General features: G+C 36.9%; 1 protein-coding gene across 1 annotated transcript in view; it reads right to left on the reverse strand.

The window, feature by feature from the left end:
• LOC107744978 (adhesion G protein-coupled receptor L1-like) overlaps positions 1 to 17,916 on the reverse strand; it is a 104,002-nt gene that overhangs the window by 51,523 nt on the left and 34,563 nt on the right. The window lies entirely within an intron of this gene.

Consider the following 17,916-nt stretch of genomic DNA (forward strand, 5'->3'; position numbering starts at 1 on the left):
AGAGAGAGAGAGAGAGAGAGAGAGATAGATAGATATATATGGATAGATAGATAGATAGATAGATAGATAGCTTACACAGTGAAGACTAATTAATTTACACATGTATTTCTTATTTATTGTAGCTTTTTGTCCTATTGCTTGTAATTAGTTTCTTGTTCTTATTTCATCACTGACTGTTTATTTATCTCCAGTGAGCTTGAGTTTTCTTTTTTGTTTTTTTTATTATTATTAAGTTTGATATCGACATTGGTGACAAGGATTATGAAAATTTTATGGTATCAAAGATTTTAATATCATAAAAACCTTATTAAAAGAAGAAAATAACTATATCGTCATATATATCGTTATCGTGATATAAATTACTCATATCGTGATACAAGATTTTGGTCATATCGCCCAGCCCTATCGCAACTGCCTCTCTTCAGCTCTTAAAACAAAGTTTCTTTATTGAAAGTGAAAGTAATGTGACATGTGGTCAAGAACGGTGTCCCATACTCGGAATTTGTGCTCTGCATTTAACCCATCCAAGTGCACACACACAGCAGTGAGTAGTGAACACACACCCAGAGCAGTGGGCAGCCATATTGCTGCGGCGCCCGGGGAGCAGTTGGGGGTTCGGTGTCTTGCTCAAGGGTCTCACCTCAATCATGGTATTGAGGGTGGAAGAGAGTGCTGGTTATTCACTCCCTCCACTTACAATCCCTGCCAGTACCAAGACTCAAACCCACGACCTTTGGGTTACAAGTCCAACTCTCTAACAATTAGGCCTTTGTTTAGATTATTAAAATGTCCTTCACATGAAGAAAAAAAAAGGTTCTTTTAAGAACTTTTCACTGAAAGTTTCTTTGAGGACCCAAAAATGGATCTTCTATGGCATCACTGGGAAAACCACATTTTGGAACCTTTATTTTTAAAAGTGAAGACAGCAATGAGATAAAGTGGTGAGCAAATGGAGTCAAGCAATCATTTCTGTACAGTAGGAAAGGGGGGGAAATAAATGAGATCTCTTTAATATCTAAATTACTTCTAGACAGCAATGAGAGCACATGAAGATGAGCAATCATACTCGTAGGAAAGACAAATCACAGTTTAGATGTCTTTAAAATCTCAATTCCTTCTCCAAGATAGCAATGAGATAACTTTGAGTGACTGGAGAAAATGTTATTTTAATCAAGAGAGCTTTCAAAAAGATCTCAACGATGTCTCAAAACTGTGCTTAGATTTTGTCAAGATACAAAAGTCAGAGATCTCAATACGAACTCAAAGACTTCTCGGCAACCTCTTCGCAGTCGTGGACAGTAACTGTAATTAAGTACCTTTCATATGTCTGTACTTTTTCATTTTTTTTATGTAAACTTTTACTTTACTACATTTCAAAGCATAATAACATATTCACGATATTCACGAATCGGACTGATCCAATTGCAGCTGTTCTGCAATTCACTGATTCAGTGATCTGGTCATAAAAGCAGCGCACCAGGATATAATCGCAGCTTGAATGTGTGTGCGACATTTAGCATTGATTATTGTAAATTAAAATCACATTTAGATCATAAACTGCCTCTCCCAAATGTAAATGTTTGAGATGAGTTGATATTCAAATGAAACAGAACTGAGATCTTCATTAACTCTCCAGAGTTATGAAGAGAAACTTCTAAGTAATAATAATTTCCTCTGGGTAAATTCAATAACTTGAGTGCTAAAGCATGTACTGTAACCCATACTGTAGCATCATGCTTATATAACAGCTTTTAACTCTTTTTTTCCTGAGCTACATCCCGTTCTTGCAGTGTATATTTGTGAATATCTTATCTGTCATTTGTTTAAACTAGGCAACAGACTTCCTAGAGTTAGCCTCGGAAAATGTCTCCAGTTGCAGGAAATTCTTCACAGCCGAGAAGAAAGTTCACCTCTCAACTGTCACCGTCTCAACCTTATCTGTCATACAGTGACCACAAACTTTTTTATCCTGATAACCTGGTCTGTTTGTGTCTGCCCCTTTCAATGGCAAGCCTGTGGTCAGTGACCCTGCGCTCTAATCTGTCTCAATTATGTAGCTCTGACAACCCAAGTTGTCTAGTAGCTCTAGTTCTTTTCCTTTAGACTAATTTATTTGCACTTCAGTTATTAGCTCAGTGCTCCACACAATTATCTTCATTGCAATGGTATTTTTCTTAATTGATTAATCACAATGTTTGCCATCTAATAATGTTTTATTGCTTTGCTATTTGTCTCAGCACCATTGAGTGATGCGATGCTTTTAAAGATCTGTTTGCAGTAAAAAAAAAAAAAAACTTTGTATTTTATTCAGAATACAAATATAAATTTTTTATGTCAATGTTGTACAGTAACCTGGAGGAAAATGTTATTATTAAAGATCAAGGCCTCAGTTGTGTTTTATTATTTAACATCAACATGAATTGCTGCTTGTATTTACAAGTGAAACAGAAGTGGGGTTCAACAATAAGAGAAATTTGTGAAATTAATCACAAAGGAAAACCAAAAGGGGAGCAAGTTAGTAAATTTTGATTAAAGATTACAGGCTAAGGCTAATGTTTTTATTTTTAATAATAACCTGTATTGATGAGTCATGCTGAATAAGACCACTAACTGATATTAAGAAAAAATAAATAGCAACAACTTTGCCTTAAATCTCAGAAAGTTGGTAACCAAACATTTCCGGTTCCCATTCACTTCCACTGTATTGTTTGTCCATATAATGGAAGTCAATAGGAACCAAAACTGTATAATGAAGGATTCCATTGTTCTTTAAAATATCTTCATTTGTGTTCAACAGAAGAAATGTATTTATTTATTTGCTACATGAAATGAAGCTCAAATAAATAATGAATATTAGATTTAAAAATTTTTTTAAAATAAAACACTGACTGAAACAAAAAAAAGTTGACAGTAACATTTCTAAAAATGAAATGTAAGGAAAAGTTTTCATTTCATTTCCATTTCATCTCATTGCTGTCTTTAGTGATTTTTTGTATTAATTTTTTTACTGGATCCAGGGCCTCTGTCCTGGGCCCAGTGATGAGGGGCCCACCAAAGGTCCTCTAAACAGGACAGCCTACTCATTGGTCCATGGGAAAGGAGGCCCACCTATAAACTTTTTGTCTCATCATCCCCCATGAATTGTAGTGACGGCCCTGCTGGTATCTCCACTGGAGGCCCGTGAGTACATTTACTGCTCATTGAGTCGGTAAACTGTCTCTCTCTCCCGCTTTGTCACTGTCATTCTCTCTTGTATTTTATTCAGAATACAAATATAAATTTTTTATGTCAATGTTGTACAGTAACCTGGAGGAAAATGTTATTATTAAAGATCAAGGCCTCAGTTGTGTTTTATTATTTAACATCAACATGAATTGCTGCTTGTATTTACAAGTGAAACAGAAGTGGGGTTCAACAATAAGAGAAATTTGTGAAATTAATCACAAAGGAAAACCAAAAGGGGAGCAAGTTAGTAAATTTTGATTAAAGATTACAGGCTAAGGCTAATGTTTTTATTTTTAATAATAACCTGTATTGATGAGTCATGCTGAATAAGACCACTAACTGATATTAAGAAAAAATAAATAGCAACAACTTTGCCTTAAATCTCAGAAAGTTGGTAACCAAACATTTCCGGTTCCCATTCACTTCCACTGTATTGTTTGTCCATATAATGGAAGTCAATAGGAACCAAAACTGTATAATGAAGGATTCCATTGTTCTTTAAAATATCTTCATTTGTGTTCAACAGAAGAAATGTATTTATTTATTTGCTACATGAAATGAAGCTCAAATAAATAATGAATATTAGATTTAAAAAAAAATTAAAAATAAAACACTGACTGAAACAAAAAAAAGTTGACAGTAACATTTCTAAAAATGAAATGTAAGGAAAAGTTTTCATTTCATTTCCATTTCATCTCTTCCATTTCATTTTTTTACTGGATCCAGGGCCTCTGTCCTGGGCCCAGTGATGAGGGGCCCACCAAAGGTCCTCTAAACAGGACAGCCTACTCATTGGTCCATGGGAAAGGAGGCCCACCTATAAACTTTTTGTCTCATCATCCCCCATGAATTGTAGTGACGGCCCTGCTGGTATCTCCACTGGAGGCCCGTGAGTAAATTTACTGCTCACTGAGTCGGTAAACTGTCTCTCTCCCCCGCTTTGTCACTGTCATTCTCTCTCTGTCTCACATCTTTTGCTTGACACTCACTTAATTCAAATTAGAGATGTTTTGTAAACATCTATGCTAGAGCACATCGCGGCAGCATCTTAATTTACCGCGTATAAATAAGCTGTGCAATAGTCACCCTGACATTAATCTTATGTGCCAGCAAAAATGAAAGGTGAAGATATAATAATGAAATGAATCGCTGGGTCTCCGTTTGCATGGTACCTGCACTTTAACGGGAGACACGGGATGGCCCAGACTGGCAGACTGCCACGTCGCGTGGCCTGACCGAACCAGACCTTGACAGATTAATCTTCATTATGTGCACATCAAGACTGCGTTTGCTTGTGTAGACTTGCCCGCTCGTAAACATGAATGTTTGTTTGTGTGTGTAGTGAAGATGCCATGCATCTGAGACTAATGGGTATTTTGATATGCAGGTTATTGATGCCAAATAAACATAAATCAAATGCAGGAACCTGTATAGATCAAAGAGAACATAGAATCAGACAGAACCCTGTTTAATTTCTTAACAAATGTCCCTGGTCTAATTATGTATAATGCATCAGAGCATAATATTCTAAAGGACAAATAGTTTTCATAAACTTTAATTGAATGAGGGAGACGTTTCTCTGCCTCTAACATGACTTTTCTTTTCTGCTGACTTAATTATGTGTGACCAGGAAAAAAACAAAAATCAATAAAATTATATCATAGCATTGCAATAAAAAGTGTTGGCCTAAATTTTTACCTTATTGTTTGGAATATTTGGCTTCACATGGAAATTGTCATATTACACGTTACAATCTGTAGTGTATTCAGTTTCATGTCTATTCTTTTAACATTGTCATATGTTCTGATTATCCCGAATGTTTTTATAGTATGTGAGACAAACTATGTTTCTAAGAATGTACAATCTGTTTAATTATTAACACTATTACTTGTAAGCGTCAGCAAAAGTCAAAATGAATATCCATTTTTCATACTGTATTTTAATGTGATGCCTGAATTCAGCATTTAAAATAATTCATTTTAGTTTATATACACACTACTAGTTTCGTCTCAGTAAGGTTAATATTTTTATTCAGCAAAGGATGCATTAGATTTATCAAAAGTGACAGCAAAGACATTTCTAATGGCACAAAAGATATTCTGTTTCAAATAAATGCTGTTCTTTTTAACTTTCTATAATTATCAAATTATCATAAAAATATTTATTATTAAATCAGCATATTAGAATGATTTCTGAAGGATCATGTGACTGGAGTAATGACTGCTGAAAATTCAGCTTAGCATCACAGGAATAAAATACATTTTAAAATATATTAAAATAATAACCAGTTATTTTAAATTGCAATACTATTAATAATACAGTAGTACAATACAAAAACATTACCTTCTTTGAACTTCTTTAAAATCTTACTGATCCCAAACTTATGAATGGTATATTATCAGTAATTCTGTCTGTCATTAATCTAATAAATATCATGTCCTTGAATATGAGTCACAGCCACTCTTACATCAAACTCAATCTAAATAGAGAATTATGAACTGTTATAAATGTGACTGTAGGAATAATTCACTTAAAAATGTCAATTCTGTTATCACTACAATCATTTAAAAAATTTCAAACACAGCATGAGAATGGCTGACATTTTCACTTAAAAACGTTTGCACAATATATGCCAAACAAAATCTGTACCACCACACTAACAAATCTTATGTTTAGATCATGTCTTATCCGAAGGCACCACGTGAGCCAATAACAGAGCCCCTTTAAAAACAAATAGATGCACAGCATTCATGACTACTCGACTAAATTGGCCTGCTAGGCTGCGACTCGCATCTGATTTGTTCCACAAAGTGAAAGCCAAGACGACCGAACACAGCATTATAGACCTATGTGTTCCCGTAAATGTACGTGAGGAGCACTGTGATGTATCGAGTTTGTTGGCGGCGACCCCATTCTGCCGTCTGCAGTTACCCAGCGACGAGATGGGCCGAGTCTCGAAGGGTCTCCAAATCTCCAGGCTTGAACTCCCACACGCCTGTTACTCACCCAGCCTCTCACACACACACAAAAACATCCCCGAGCGCATCGGCCAATGATCAGTCGAGCTAACACAGAGAAGGGCAGTGATGTCACAACGGGCATCATCTCCATTCAGCAACTCCCTCCAGACTCCTGTGTTACTGCAAGCTGACAGTTTCTCAGACATGCTGACTCGCACGGCCGCCTGCAGGATTTCATCTGACGGTACGCACAGAGGGGAGATTTTTGGCAAAAACAACATTACAGAGTTTAAAAAGATCAATATATGTTTAAAATTCAACTCTGCGAGAAGTTGTATTTTTATCGTGTATGTCTAACTTTCATGTAACTATTACGCACTTCTAAAAGGATGTGTTCACACTTGGAATTCAATTGGTTCTCTTGGTCTGGACTAAGATAGAAAATGATACCTATAGTCTTAAAGTAGTGTTCACACTATCATTTTTAACATTTATTAAAAAACAAAAAAAACATGCAAAATGAGTACAAAAACTTATCTGTACTGAACCAATGTTTCATAATGATATGAGTTTATAAGTTCTAAAATTTATCTGACCTAGATATTTACCAAAATATTGATGCTACGTGAACATAAATAGTAATAAACATAATTTAGTTCAACCGCTCAAAAGTTTCCTTGAAAGAGGTCGGTCTCGGTCTGCTTGTTTGGTGCGCAACAAGGTTCAGATGGCAACATTCACACTTATTCAAATGAAATGCACTAACAGAGCGATCAATTTAATCAAACCAAACCTGTCATGTATAAACAGACTAAGACTTGATTCTATTCAGATCAAACGATCTGTGAGAGCAACAGTAAACCTGAGCAGAATGGAGGTACCTCTACACACATTGGTAAACAGTAAAAAAAGCAACAAAATAGTCATGAAAATCAAACTAACACATATTCACATAAGAAAACAACTGAAAAACAGTGCGGGTGGACACAAATACACTTTTGGTGTGAATGGCTGCTTATTCACATGACACAGCTGTAGCTGAATTTTCTCAAAGTTACCTCTCAGAAAGTACCTTTTGTTTCAGTTATTTGTAGGTGAATATCCACTTCATCCAACGCTGTTATTACGTACCTCAATACTGCCTGTTTGTTTTACTGACTTTTATATGACAGTTTTCGAATAAAACTGACATTTTATAAGCATTTTGCGGGCCTGAAAAGGCAAACTTTTGAAAATGAGTTTAAAAGTGCAGGTCTTTGAATGATACCATTGTCGTCTCTGTGAAAACTGTGATGTCATTCACATGCTTATTACTTGTTCGTGTAGTGTTTCTTTACAATGTGGCATCGCCAACTACTGGCCTGGCATGCATAATACAGTGTTTTTAGTTGTTTTCGCAGATGTGTGTGAACGGGGATCATTTTGACAACGTTGTCGTCTGTACACAAAACTTTTCAAAAACGCAAAGGAAAAACTTTTCCGTTGTTTTGTACAATTGTTGTTGAGTAAACATATCCTGAGAAACCGCTTCAGATGATTCAGTGAGAGAGTGGTCTGAATGAATGTGAATCGATTCAGACCGTTCTGCAAATACATTTGGCCAATTCACTAAAAAGAAAGAAGCGACTCAAAAGAATGATTAACTCATGAATGTAGGGATGGAACGATTACCGGTTTCACGATAAATCACGATAAAATGCCCTGACGGTTAGTATTATCGTTTAAAATTTAATTATCATCAAAACCGTATTTGATTATCGCGCTTTTGAAAACTCGCGGTAAATCCTGTCCAGCCAGCATCAGTCTGACTCAGAAGCAGCATGCAATGTTGTTGTTATTGTTTTTTTTGCACGAGAGGAAATGGCAGAAGGCAATGACAGCGCTCGGGAGATTTTTCAGCCATCTAAGAGGACCAAACCGTTACATCCCTACATGAATGACTTGCATCGCTGGTTCAGTCGACAGAAATATGGGATGCACATAATAACTGCTGAAATATGCGCACAGAAAACGTTTCTTAGGTCAGTCAGAGCGCGTACAGCCATACAGCTACAGGCGTCAATGCTGACTCACGTTTTCACCACTGAAAGAAGATAAAAGATTAGAATATTGCAGCGCAGAGCAGCATCATGTCAATAACAATATGCCATATTGTTACAGAGATACAAATCCATATCCCTGATCTACGGCGCGGTAAAATGGATTAAAACAAAGCCTGTCGTAAAGGGACAACGAGTGATCGATCTCTTTACATGCATGCAACCTGCTGTTTTAAGCTCGAACCTGAAGGATGAACATTAGCCGCCTCATAAAACTACAGCAGCGCACAAATCACGGACACACGCAATTACTTTACAACTATACCGCCCCAGAGCACAGACAGGATATTTTCCACACCGCACATTACTCTTACTGCACTAACATACTCTCCCACAAACACTCGCTCCCCGGAGGAGGATATCATGACGATACAGCCCTTATAAAGTAGCCGTGTGTGTGTGTGCGTGTGTGTGCGCGGGAGCGTGTGAAAAAGCCCCTGGCTCAAACCTGCAGTCATACCTTAGCAGGTGCTGCTTTCCACTCGCTCATTTTCCCTCTATCTCCCACCCGTCCCCCCCAGGGGACTGGAGCGCATTGCTTCATCCATGTGAGCTTTTTGGCCAGCAGACTTCAGGTGACCTTTTTCTTGTGGTCTTTCAGAGCGAGCGGGCTGACGACACTTCCCTGTCGCCTTTGTCACCGTATAACTTAAAGAACGGCAAAAGGATGGTAGCAGATAGAGAAATAATTTTTTCCTATTCCTCCTGAGGGCGGTCCACCCTTTACCTGCTGGTATAATGGCATATTGGCTGTGAGAGAGTAGAAATGCATCAACAGGTATGGCTATAACATTTATACTGAATATACATCCACTGGGCCAGAATGATCTGGTGCAGCTCGCAATGATATTTCTTTTATACAAAAAGACGTTAATATTGAGTAGCTCACTTTTTAGACACAATATTGCCTGTCACTTGTAGTTTCACCACCAAAATCAAACAAAGCCATAGCAGAATCAACAGCTGCATCTCTGAGAGCGACACAGATGTGTGTGAATGAATCAATGTTTTGAATGAATAAACACTTACTCATAAAGACAGTCACTTGTCAATATTATATAAATTATAATATTTAAATTATAATAATATTTCACACAATATATTATGTTGCTGAGGCTTGTTTTGCTTTAAAGTCAAAGTCTAAATACAGTGTGAAGCAACTGGATTTGCACAGAAGTCATATTTATTAATTGAACAATCTTATTTTTCAATATGTTGACAAAGGTCTAAATAAAATAATAATAATAATAATAATAGATTAAGTACTTAATTAGAATTTCATTCTTTATTTTTAGTCATTTCCAGTGGTTGTTTATTCAGCTCAGGATTCAGATCTAAATATCCTTCCTGTTGTTTTGTCATAAATTTGAAAAATGAAATTAAAATACTAAAGTGGGTTTAATTAATCAGCCTAACTAATTAATGAACTGGTGATTAAACTGGACAAGCATGATTAACAGTTTTAATAGCTGATATCACTCAGCAGTATATTTATTGCACGACGTGGAGGCCAAGAACCGGTTGCCTCCGCGGAGTGCATTACAATTGTTTAATGCACAGCTAGCTGTGCATTATCCCACGTATACCATGGTCATTTAACAGCACTGACAACTTAAAGCTGTTAATGATGTTTGCAGCGCAATATTTGACCAGAAGGGTAAAAATGACTTGTTTACGACTCGTTAGCTCTAGCATTCTGCCCGCTTCAAATCAGACACAGAGATGAAATAGTGCGGTAAGACCACATTTATATCTTTGAATTGATTATCGATTGATCGAGAGAGAGAGAGAGAGTGTGTGTGTGTGTGTGTGTGTGTGTGAAAGAGAGAGATGACAGTTGTGTATGTGAATTACCTGCGTCTGCGCGTCTCTCTCTCTCTCTACAAACAGTGAAGCTGTAAGTTCGGTTACTTCAAAAACAGCTATTTTTCTCCTCGTTGTTGAGAATATAATGTGGCGATCTAGTATCTAGGCTATTTTATTAATAAAGGTCAGCGCTAACAACAAGTTTCTCTCTCTTTCTCTCTCTCTTTGTGTGTGTGTTTGTGTGAGTGATGTGTGTGTTTGTGTGCATCAATTAAAGCAGCACATTAATAAAGAACGGTGATTAAATTGGAGCTACCTGTGCATTAAACGGTTTTAATGCATACCTGCCAGCCAATCAGAATCTAGTATTCAGACAGACCTGAATCTTATTTTTGGCTCAAGAAACTTTTAATTCAATATGATTTTCAACAGTCTTTATTCATTTTTGTTGTTCTGCTGCATCTTTGTAAGTGTCACTCAGACAGTGCGTCCTGCCATACGGAATACTTTTGTCTCTCTAAATACTGCTTTTAAATGCTAAGATAAAAATCATGCAGGTTGCACTTGATTTATTTTATCTCTTACTTTTAAAATTGTTATCAATGTTCAGACAGTTTCATCAATGGACTTAGCAAAACAACATATTTGGAGAGCTCCTCAAACAGTCCCTGCCAGACAGAGGCAACACATTATCACAAATAACTCATGAACTCGACATTCGATTGGCTCCAAATAAAGCATAAAATCACAGTAACAAACATGTTTGAAACAAATCATTACTAGTAGGCCTTTTTCCCCTAAAATAAAGCAACAAAAGGTTTATTAGGGTCAATAGCCTAGTAATAATATTTGGGGTGATAAAACACTAATATTGTGAAATACTATACTATTACAATTTAAATGTATTGTTTTCTAGTTTAATATGTTTTATAATTTCATTTATTCCAGTGATGCCAATGCTGAATTTTCAGCATCATTACTCCAGTCTTCAGTGTCACATGATCCTTCAGAAATCATTCTAATCTGCTGATTTGCTTCTCAAGAAACATTTCCTATTATTACCAATGCTGAAAACAGTTGTGCTGCTTAGTATTTTTGTGGAAACCGTGATACTTTTTTTTCAGGATGAATAGAAAACACCATTTATTTGAAATAGAAATCTTTCGTAACATTATAAATATATTTTACTGTCACTTTTGATCAATTTCATGCATCCTTGCTGAATAAAAGTGTTCTAAAAAAAATAAATACATACAATAAATACAAACTTTTGAATGGTAGCGTATATACAGCTTACATTAGCGTGAGATAAAGTGATTCATACTGTGACAAGATTTTGGTCATAATGCCCACCCCTGCTGCATCCTGACAGCTTCATCTAATCCTTCCTCCTATCCTCACTCAACCTCTTCACTTCTTCATTTATAATGAAGGCTGTGCGGACAAAGCTGGAAGGAATATATCGCCAGCAAACATGAGTAGAGCTCACATGTGGGCACGAGTGCGGCAAAGCCAATCAGGGCGGAGAAAGAGACAACCGAGATGATCAAAAGGCCGGCCCGCTCTGATCTCTGTTAAAAGTGGGATGAATAATTTAGATGACATGCTTCGACTGCAAAACTGCGCCCTGGCCACGCCTCCTTTTGAGGATCGGGAACTGAGGAAGTCCGGTTGGGATCTAGTAAATAGAACTTAAATGTTAACGAGGGCAGCTTGGCTACGATGCAAACTTGTAATGCCTGTTGTGAGTAAACAAATGCAAATCAATTTGTTCAATGAACAAATTTGTCTGCTAATTATTTATGGCCCATGTTTATGTACAAATTAAGACAACGGGCATGTACGTGATTCATCGACATTGCCGTGCTGATATATTAAAGCCTAAAGAAAAATACTCCAGCTAGATGCTGTGTTAAAAATCTGCAACTGCTGAAAGCTGCAGCTAATTGTGTGGGAGAGGATTCGACTGACGCCGAGAGCTCGGGACTAATGCAATATTCTCCTTTATTTAATATTGATGCCTCATACACAGCAGCCAGACTCTGTCAAAAGCTGGAGGGGTTTAACCTAGAATACATTTCTGTTGCATCTCTCAGTTTGACTGTCTCAAAACGCTCTCGCCGTCTCTCTCTCTCTCTTTAGTGCTCCCCTCTCTGACCTGGTATTCCTTACTCCGCGACAAACAGAGAATGGATCGATTGATCCGCCTTCACCCTGACTTTGAGGCTACCCCGTGAAGCCTGTTCTGCATGCGTGTGTGCACGCATGTAGGGGAAAAGCATGCGAACATACGCGCTAGCCTCGAGTGTGTGCAGAAAGGGGAAATCTTTGCTTTTGGGGCTTTATTTGGCAGCGCTCCGTCCTAGTGTCTGCCAGCTCTAGTCTATCACCTCGGGGCCCAGGAGTCACAGCAGTGAGAAAACAGATTGATTTCTCCCCTCCTACGTACAAACAATTAACTACAAGCCGCTCAATTAGAAACACGCTGTAGACGCCTTCAGACACGTCTTTTCCTTGACCTGCGCTCTTTACCTCTCTCTATGAATTCTTCTAGTGTTCTCACTCTGAATCGCCCTCCTCTGTCGTCTTTACCAGGTCCCAGACAGCTCGGGTTTGTCTGCAAACAGCACACCTCATCTCGCGGTCATTAAACGAGCATCACTCCAATATCGAGGCAATATGGGTCAATGGACATTTACCGGTGGTGCAGATTCAACTGTGTAAACATTGTCTTTAAAGCAATGTGTGATTAAATCCCTACAACGATCAATGCTAGGGATGTGTGCTGTTCAGAATGGAACTGAGAAAATGCATGGATTTGAAGAAAATGGTGCAGAGCTACAATTCAAATGTAAGGAAGCAGAATTTGTATTATTCATTTACTCATATTAACTAGCCATATACAGAAATTTGTTTTATGTAACGTACATACATATAAACAAAAAACTAATCTAAAATTCTTATTTTAACATCTTAAAGAATATTATAAGAATTCATTTATAAATTATAAAAATATAATTTACAATACATAAAACAGGTTGAGGAACCACAAATTAAATTTGAATGTAAGGAAGCATGTAAAGAATGCAAAAATAATTTGTATTATTAGTTTACTCATAATAACTAGCCATATATAGAAATGTGTATATTATATGATGTAAATACATATATAAAAAAGTAAACAATATAACATACATTATTTAAATATATATATATATATATATATATAAATAATCTAAGGAATTAACCATATTAACTAGCCATATATTTGTGTTATATAATGTAAAGGATTATTTTTGTATTATATAATGTATAATGTAATAAAGAAGATCAACATATACAGTATTTAAAATGATGAATAATAAGGATGCAGATCTGCAATTACATTAAAATGTAAGGAATTAAAATGAATCGAAAAAATTCATATTATTCATGCATATTAACTACCCAGCGATTTATATCTGTGTTTGTATGCATGTATATATACACACTTCTAAAATTATAAAATAATACACATAAATATTATTACATTATATATTATTAAATTGTTAAATAAAAATGTGTTCTCCCACCCTGCATTATACATACAGTATCTCTGTATGTTCAGGCTCTGGGAGAACACAATATTTCCCATAATGGATTAGCGGTGTTGAATTTCTTTGAATTGCAATGCAGTAAAACAACTTAAGCACTTTCAGGACAAAATCAAGCACATCTACAACAGTATTCCAGATACCGTGCAGACTGAGCATGAGCTCGGCTAACAACAGCACCTCATCTGGCCGTCGTTAAATGCATATTACACCAATACTGAGGTTAAAACAGGTCGATGGACGATTGACAGTGGGCCAGTTTCACCTGGGTAAACATCGTCTTTAAAGCAGTGTTGGGTTAGATCTTTACTAAAGATTAACTATACAACTATACAGTTGCTGCACTACTAAAGCGATAAGAATTCTATTTAAAAGGGGCCAGAATCCATAAAAACAAATAAAAGCTATATACTTTTGGGAAAGATTCAATAACACCTTCTTCCACATTGAGTTTTTCCCCAACTGTAGCTTATCTACATTACGCGGTCACACCAAACACGCTTTTCAGCTGTGCCAGTCAGAGCCGCGTACCTGAGGGATAAATATTATGGTGTGACATTAATCATAAGGATTTGGTGCCCTCTCTCAGAGTGTGTGTGGACCGCTGCAACCAATCCGATTCCACTCCACTCAAAGCTCAAATGAGATTTGCTTTCTTCTCTCCAGACATCAGCACAGCAGCTATGACGACTGGCATCGAGACATCGGCAATCTCAGAAATAACAGCCGTAAGCATACCTACAAATCTACAACAGTATAACAATATAACAAATACAACTCACAAATCCCAAATCGAATGGCTTTTGTTTGCTCTTAACACCCACTTTGTTTTTAGCTGATTTACGGAAAGACCAACTCAAGACTCCAGGCAGGTTCTCCAGAAAGATGTGCGCCGGTAATGCATGAAGGGCACGCATTTCTACTCTTCCACCTTGGGGACCCACAGCTGTGTAAAAACACATGCTGATCAGCCGGCGAGAGACAAACAAGGCTCCTGTCCCTCTGTCAAGTCTTTGACACACTCCATCCGTGCTCAGGTCGCAGACGTGGTACTTCCCTCCGCCTGGATTTCAACAAGCACGAACAAACATTCACATTCAATATGTCACCATCTGGCAATGGTCGGGTTCGTGCTGTTTTGTCAGTCATAAAAATGCGGCAATGTCTTAACATATTCGGGTCACTCTACAAAACAGGTGCCATTTGTCTCTCATATACACACATTATATGTAAAAATGGCTTTAGAACAAATAGCAGATGTCAACTTTCACTATATGTTAATGTATAAATGTTTTTTTTTCTTTCATAATTTTTGGCCTTCAGTGTTTTCAGCTTGCTGCATGCACACTTCCAGTACAAGTGGAAATATGCATATAATGTGTAACGGGGCTGACAAGACGTGAGACGTGCGGATCCATAAGCAAAAGTGGAAAATATGCATATAATGCATATAATTATTATTTATTTATGATTTAACCCCATGTCAGCAGCAATGGCTATATTCATGGAAAAAAACAATTCAGCTGCATCACTCAATCAATTCAATCAAAACCCATTCAATATAATGTTTATAATAATTTAACAATTTTGTCTAAAAAAGTCTGATTAAAACAAAAAATATGCAAATAAAAGATAAAATATTTCTAAATAGTATGTAAAACTTTATACTACTTTTTCAGGTCTGTACATTTTTAAAAAAAATGTATACTTTTATTCATCAACAATACATTAAATTGATCAAAAGTGACAGTAAAAACTTGTATAATGTTACTAAAGATTTCTATTTCAAATAAATACTGTTCTTTTGAATTTTCTGCTGAAAATTCAGCTCTACGTCACAGAAATAAATGACATTTTAAAATGCAGTAAATATAAAACTGTCATTTTAAATTCTAATATTTCACATTATGAAAAAAATGTAACGACTCCAAACTTTAAATTGTATTGTATATAATTGTACGGTTAGCATTATTTTAGTAAGCATAATGCAATGTTTGTGAGTAGAGGCCGATCTTTAAATGGTTTAATCTTTAAGTTTTAGTAAACAACTGAAAATTTGACAATTTATAAATAAACATAAACATTTTAAACATTTAAAATGACCCAGCATGTAGTAAAGGTTTAAAACACAAACAATGCAAAAAAAAAATTGTCTCATTCAGAAGCCCCCATCTTGAAATGTTACAATTTAGGATCATATTTGGATTTGTGCATGAACAGTGACTCTCATATGCATATTTACAGCTCTACACAATTCCAGCTACTACAATACGCATTGTTTTCAGGATTGAATGAAGAATAAATTCGACTAATGAACAGATGGGTGGGATTTGAACAATGCCTTCTGCAGAATGCGAGGAGGGAGACGTTTGAATCGCAGTTTTCACTGCAGCGAGCAGGCCTTGACCTTTTGTGCCACCAATGTGTCTTATTCATACTGTTATGCTGCGCGTTTGGTTTGTTCAACAAGCATCCCACTGCTCTCTGACTGCCACTGAAGCTCTTCAGGGACTCACTCACACACACACACACAAATACACAGCGATGAGTTAACTTCCTTTATTACCGCTATGTCACGCACAGAAGATGAACCACAGGATCACACACACACATGCTCGCAAACAGAAACACCCACTGGGTGCACAGAGGCACAAACACATGTGTGTGGCACCAGGGAGGTGAGGTCACAGCGCAAGGCCATTTCTCTCGCACTGTGGGCAGAATAGCGATCACGCGCAGCACCAGTCGTAGGAAAGACAAATCACTGGTGAGTTCTTCAATATCTCAATTGCTTCTCTGAGCAAAATGCTGAGAAAATGGAGACAGAAAGTTTAATCATACTGAATAGAACAACTTACACCTGTGTGAATTTCCACACTTATTATGGTTTGTTTTCTCTTGAGAAAAAACAACCTCACATGTGTCACATATAACATTTTCTTATATTATTATTATTATTATTATTATTATAATGCCCAAAAATTCAAGATATGATTGCAAAAAAAGTACTTGTATGAAATCTTGTTTTTATATTATAACATATATAATTAAGCAATATCACAAGTGCAAGAGAGCCATTTTCACAACTGTAAGCACAACAACAACAAACACGAAGTTAAGTGAATTACATTTTACACACAATTTTAAATTTAAATTTAAACTTAAATTTATGCAGTTGTAATTTTACCAATTCAAATGCACCTTCTGTGCCACATCTGCAGTGCAAAGATACATTTTGTTGGTAACAACTGAATTGGTAACAGTTCTACACAGTGTCTTATTATTCTAACTGTGTTTATTGATTAAAAATAATAAATTTTTTTAGACAGTAAATGTGGATCTTTCAGATGAATCTGACTGCTGGTTTGGTCTTGACTCTGTCTCGCCCTGCCTTGGTCTTGGTCTCAACCGCTCAAAGTCTTGGTCTTGTCTTGGTCTCAACACACTCTGGTCTTGGTCTTGACTTGGTCTTGGTTTAGGTGGTCTTGACTGCAACACTTGATAGATAGAAAGATAAAACTGCACTAGACCCACAGCTGACTCTTGGACCTACGAATATAATCTCAATTCCTAACCAGATTCTGCTCAGCTTTCCTAGCAGCTCCATGCTAAGCTCTGTTAGGTGTCTTCTCCCTTCATAATCAGCCTAAATGCTGCAGTCTTCCTGTAAGGCAGCCAAGAGGGTCTTAGCTGCCTGGGTGAGATGCCAAGCCCAGGCTGGAAAAGGGGGAGAGAGGGGAAGGTAAGGAGCCAGAAGGAGCAGGAGGGCTCTTCAGCCTGTCTAAATGATTGCATGTGTTTCAGTTGTGTATCTGTTTTCACTTATGATGCGTTTTTGCTGTTGTCATAGCACAGGAGCCAGTGAGGAGCTCTTAAGTGCCTGCATTCTTTTTGAATAAACCCCAAATGGAGCTTTGGCTGTACTTGAACCTGAAGAGGCACTTTCCCTCTTATTCCTGAGAGGGACATGAAACAAGAGCACACCTCTACAGCTTACCGTCACCTTCTTCCCACACTCCCTCTCTTTTTCTGCCCAACGTTCTTTCCACAAACTGCCTTGTTCCACCTGGGCCGGCAGTAGTACACATGGTTCTCATTCTTCAATGGTTGTTTGACGGTTGACAAAGTCCAATTTTTTTTTTTTTACCTCATCTCTCTTCCCGGTTCTTCTATACTGTTCTCTTTTGTTCCCTTTTGAAAACCCCAAACCCCATTCTGACTGTAACTTCTTCT

The sequence above is a fragment of the Sinocyclocheilus rhinocerous genome, unplaced genomic scaffold, assembly GCF_001515625.1.
Source record: "Sinocyclocheilus rhinocerous isolate Xijiao unplaced genomic scaffold, SAMN03320098_v1.1 scaffold1219, whole genome shotgun sequence".
NCBI lineage: Eukaryota > Metazoa > Chordata > Actinopteri > Cypriniformes > Cyprinidae > Sinocyclocheilus > Sinocyclocheilus rhinocerous.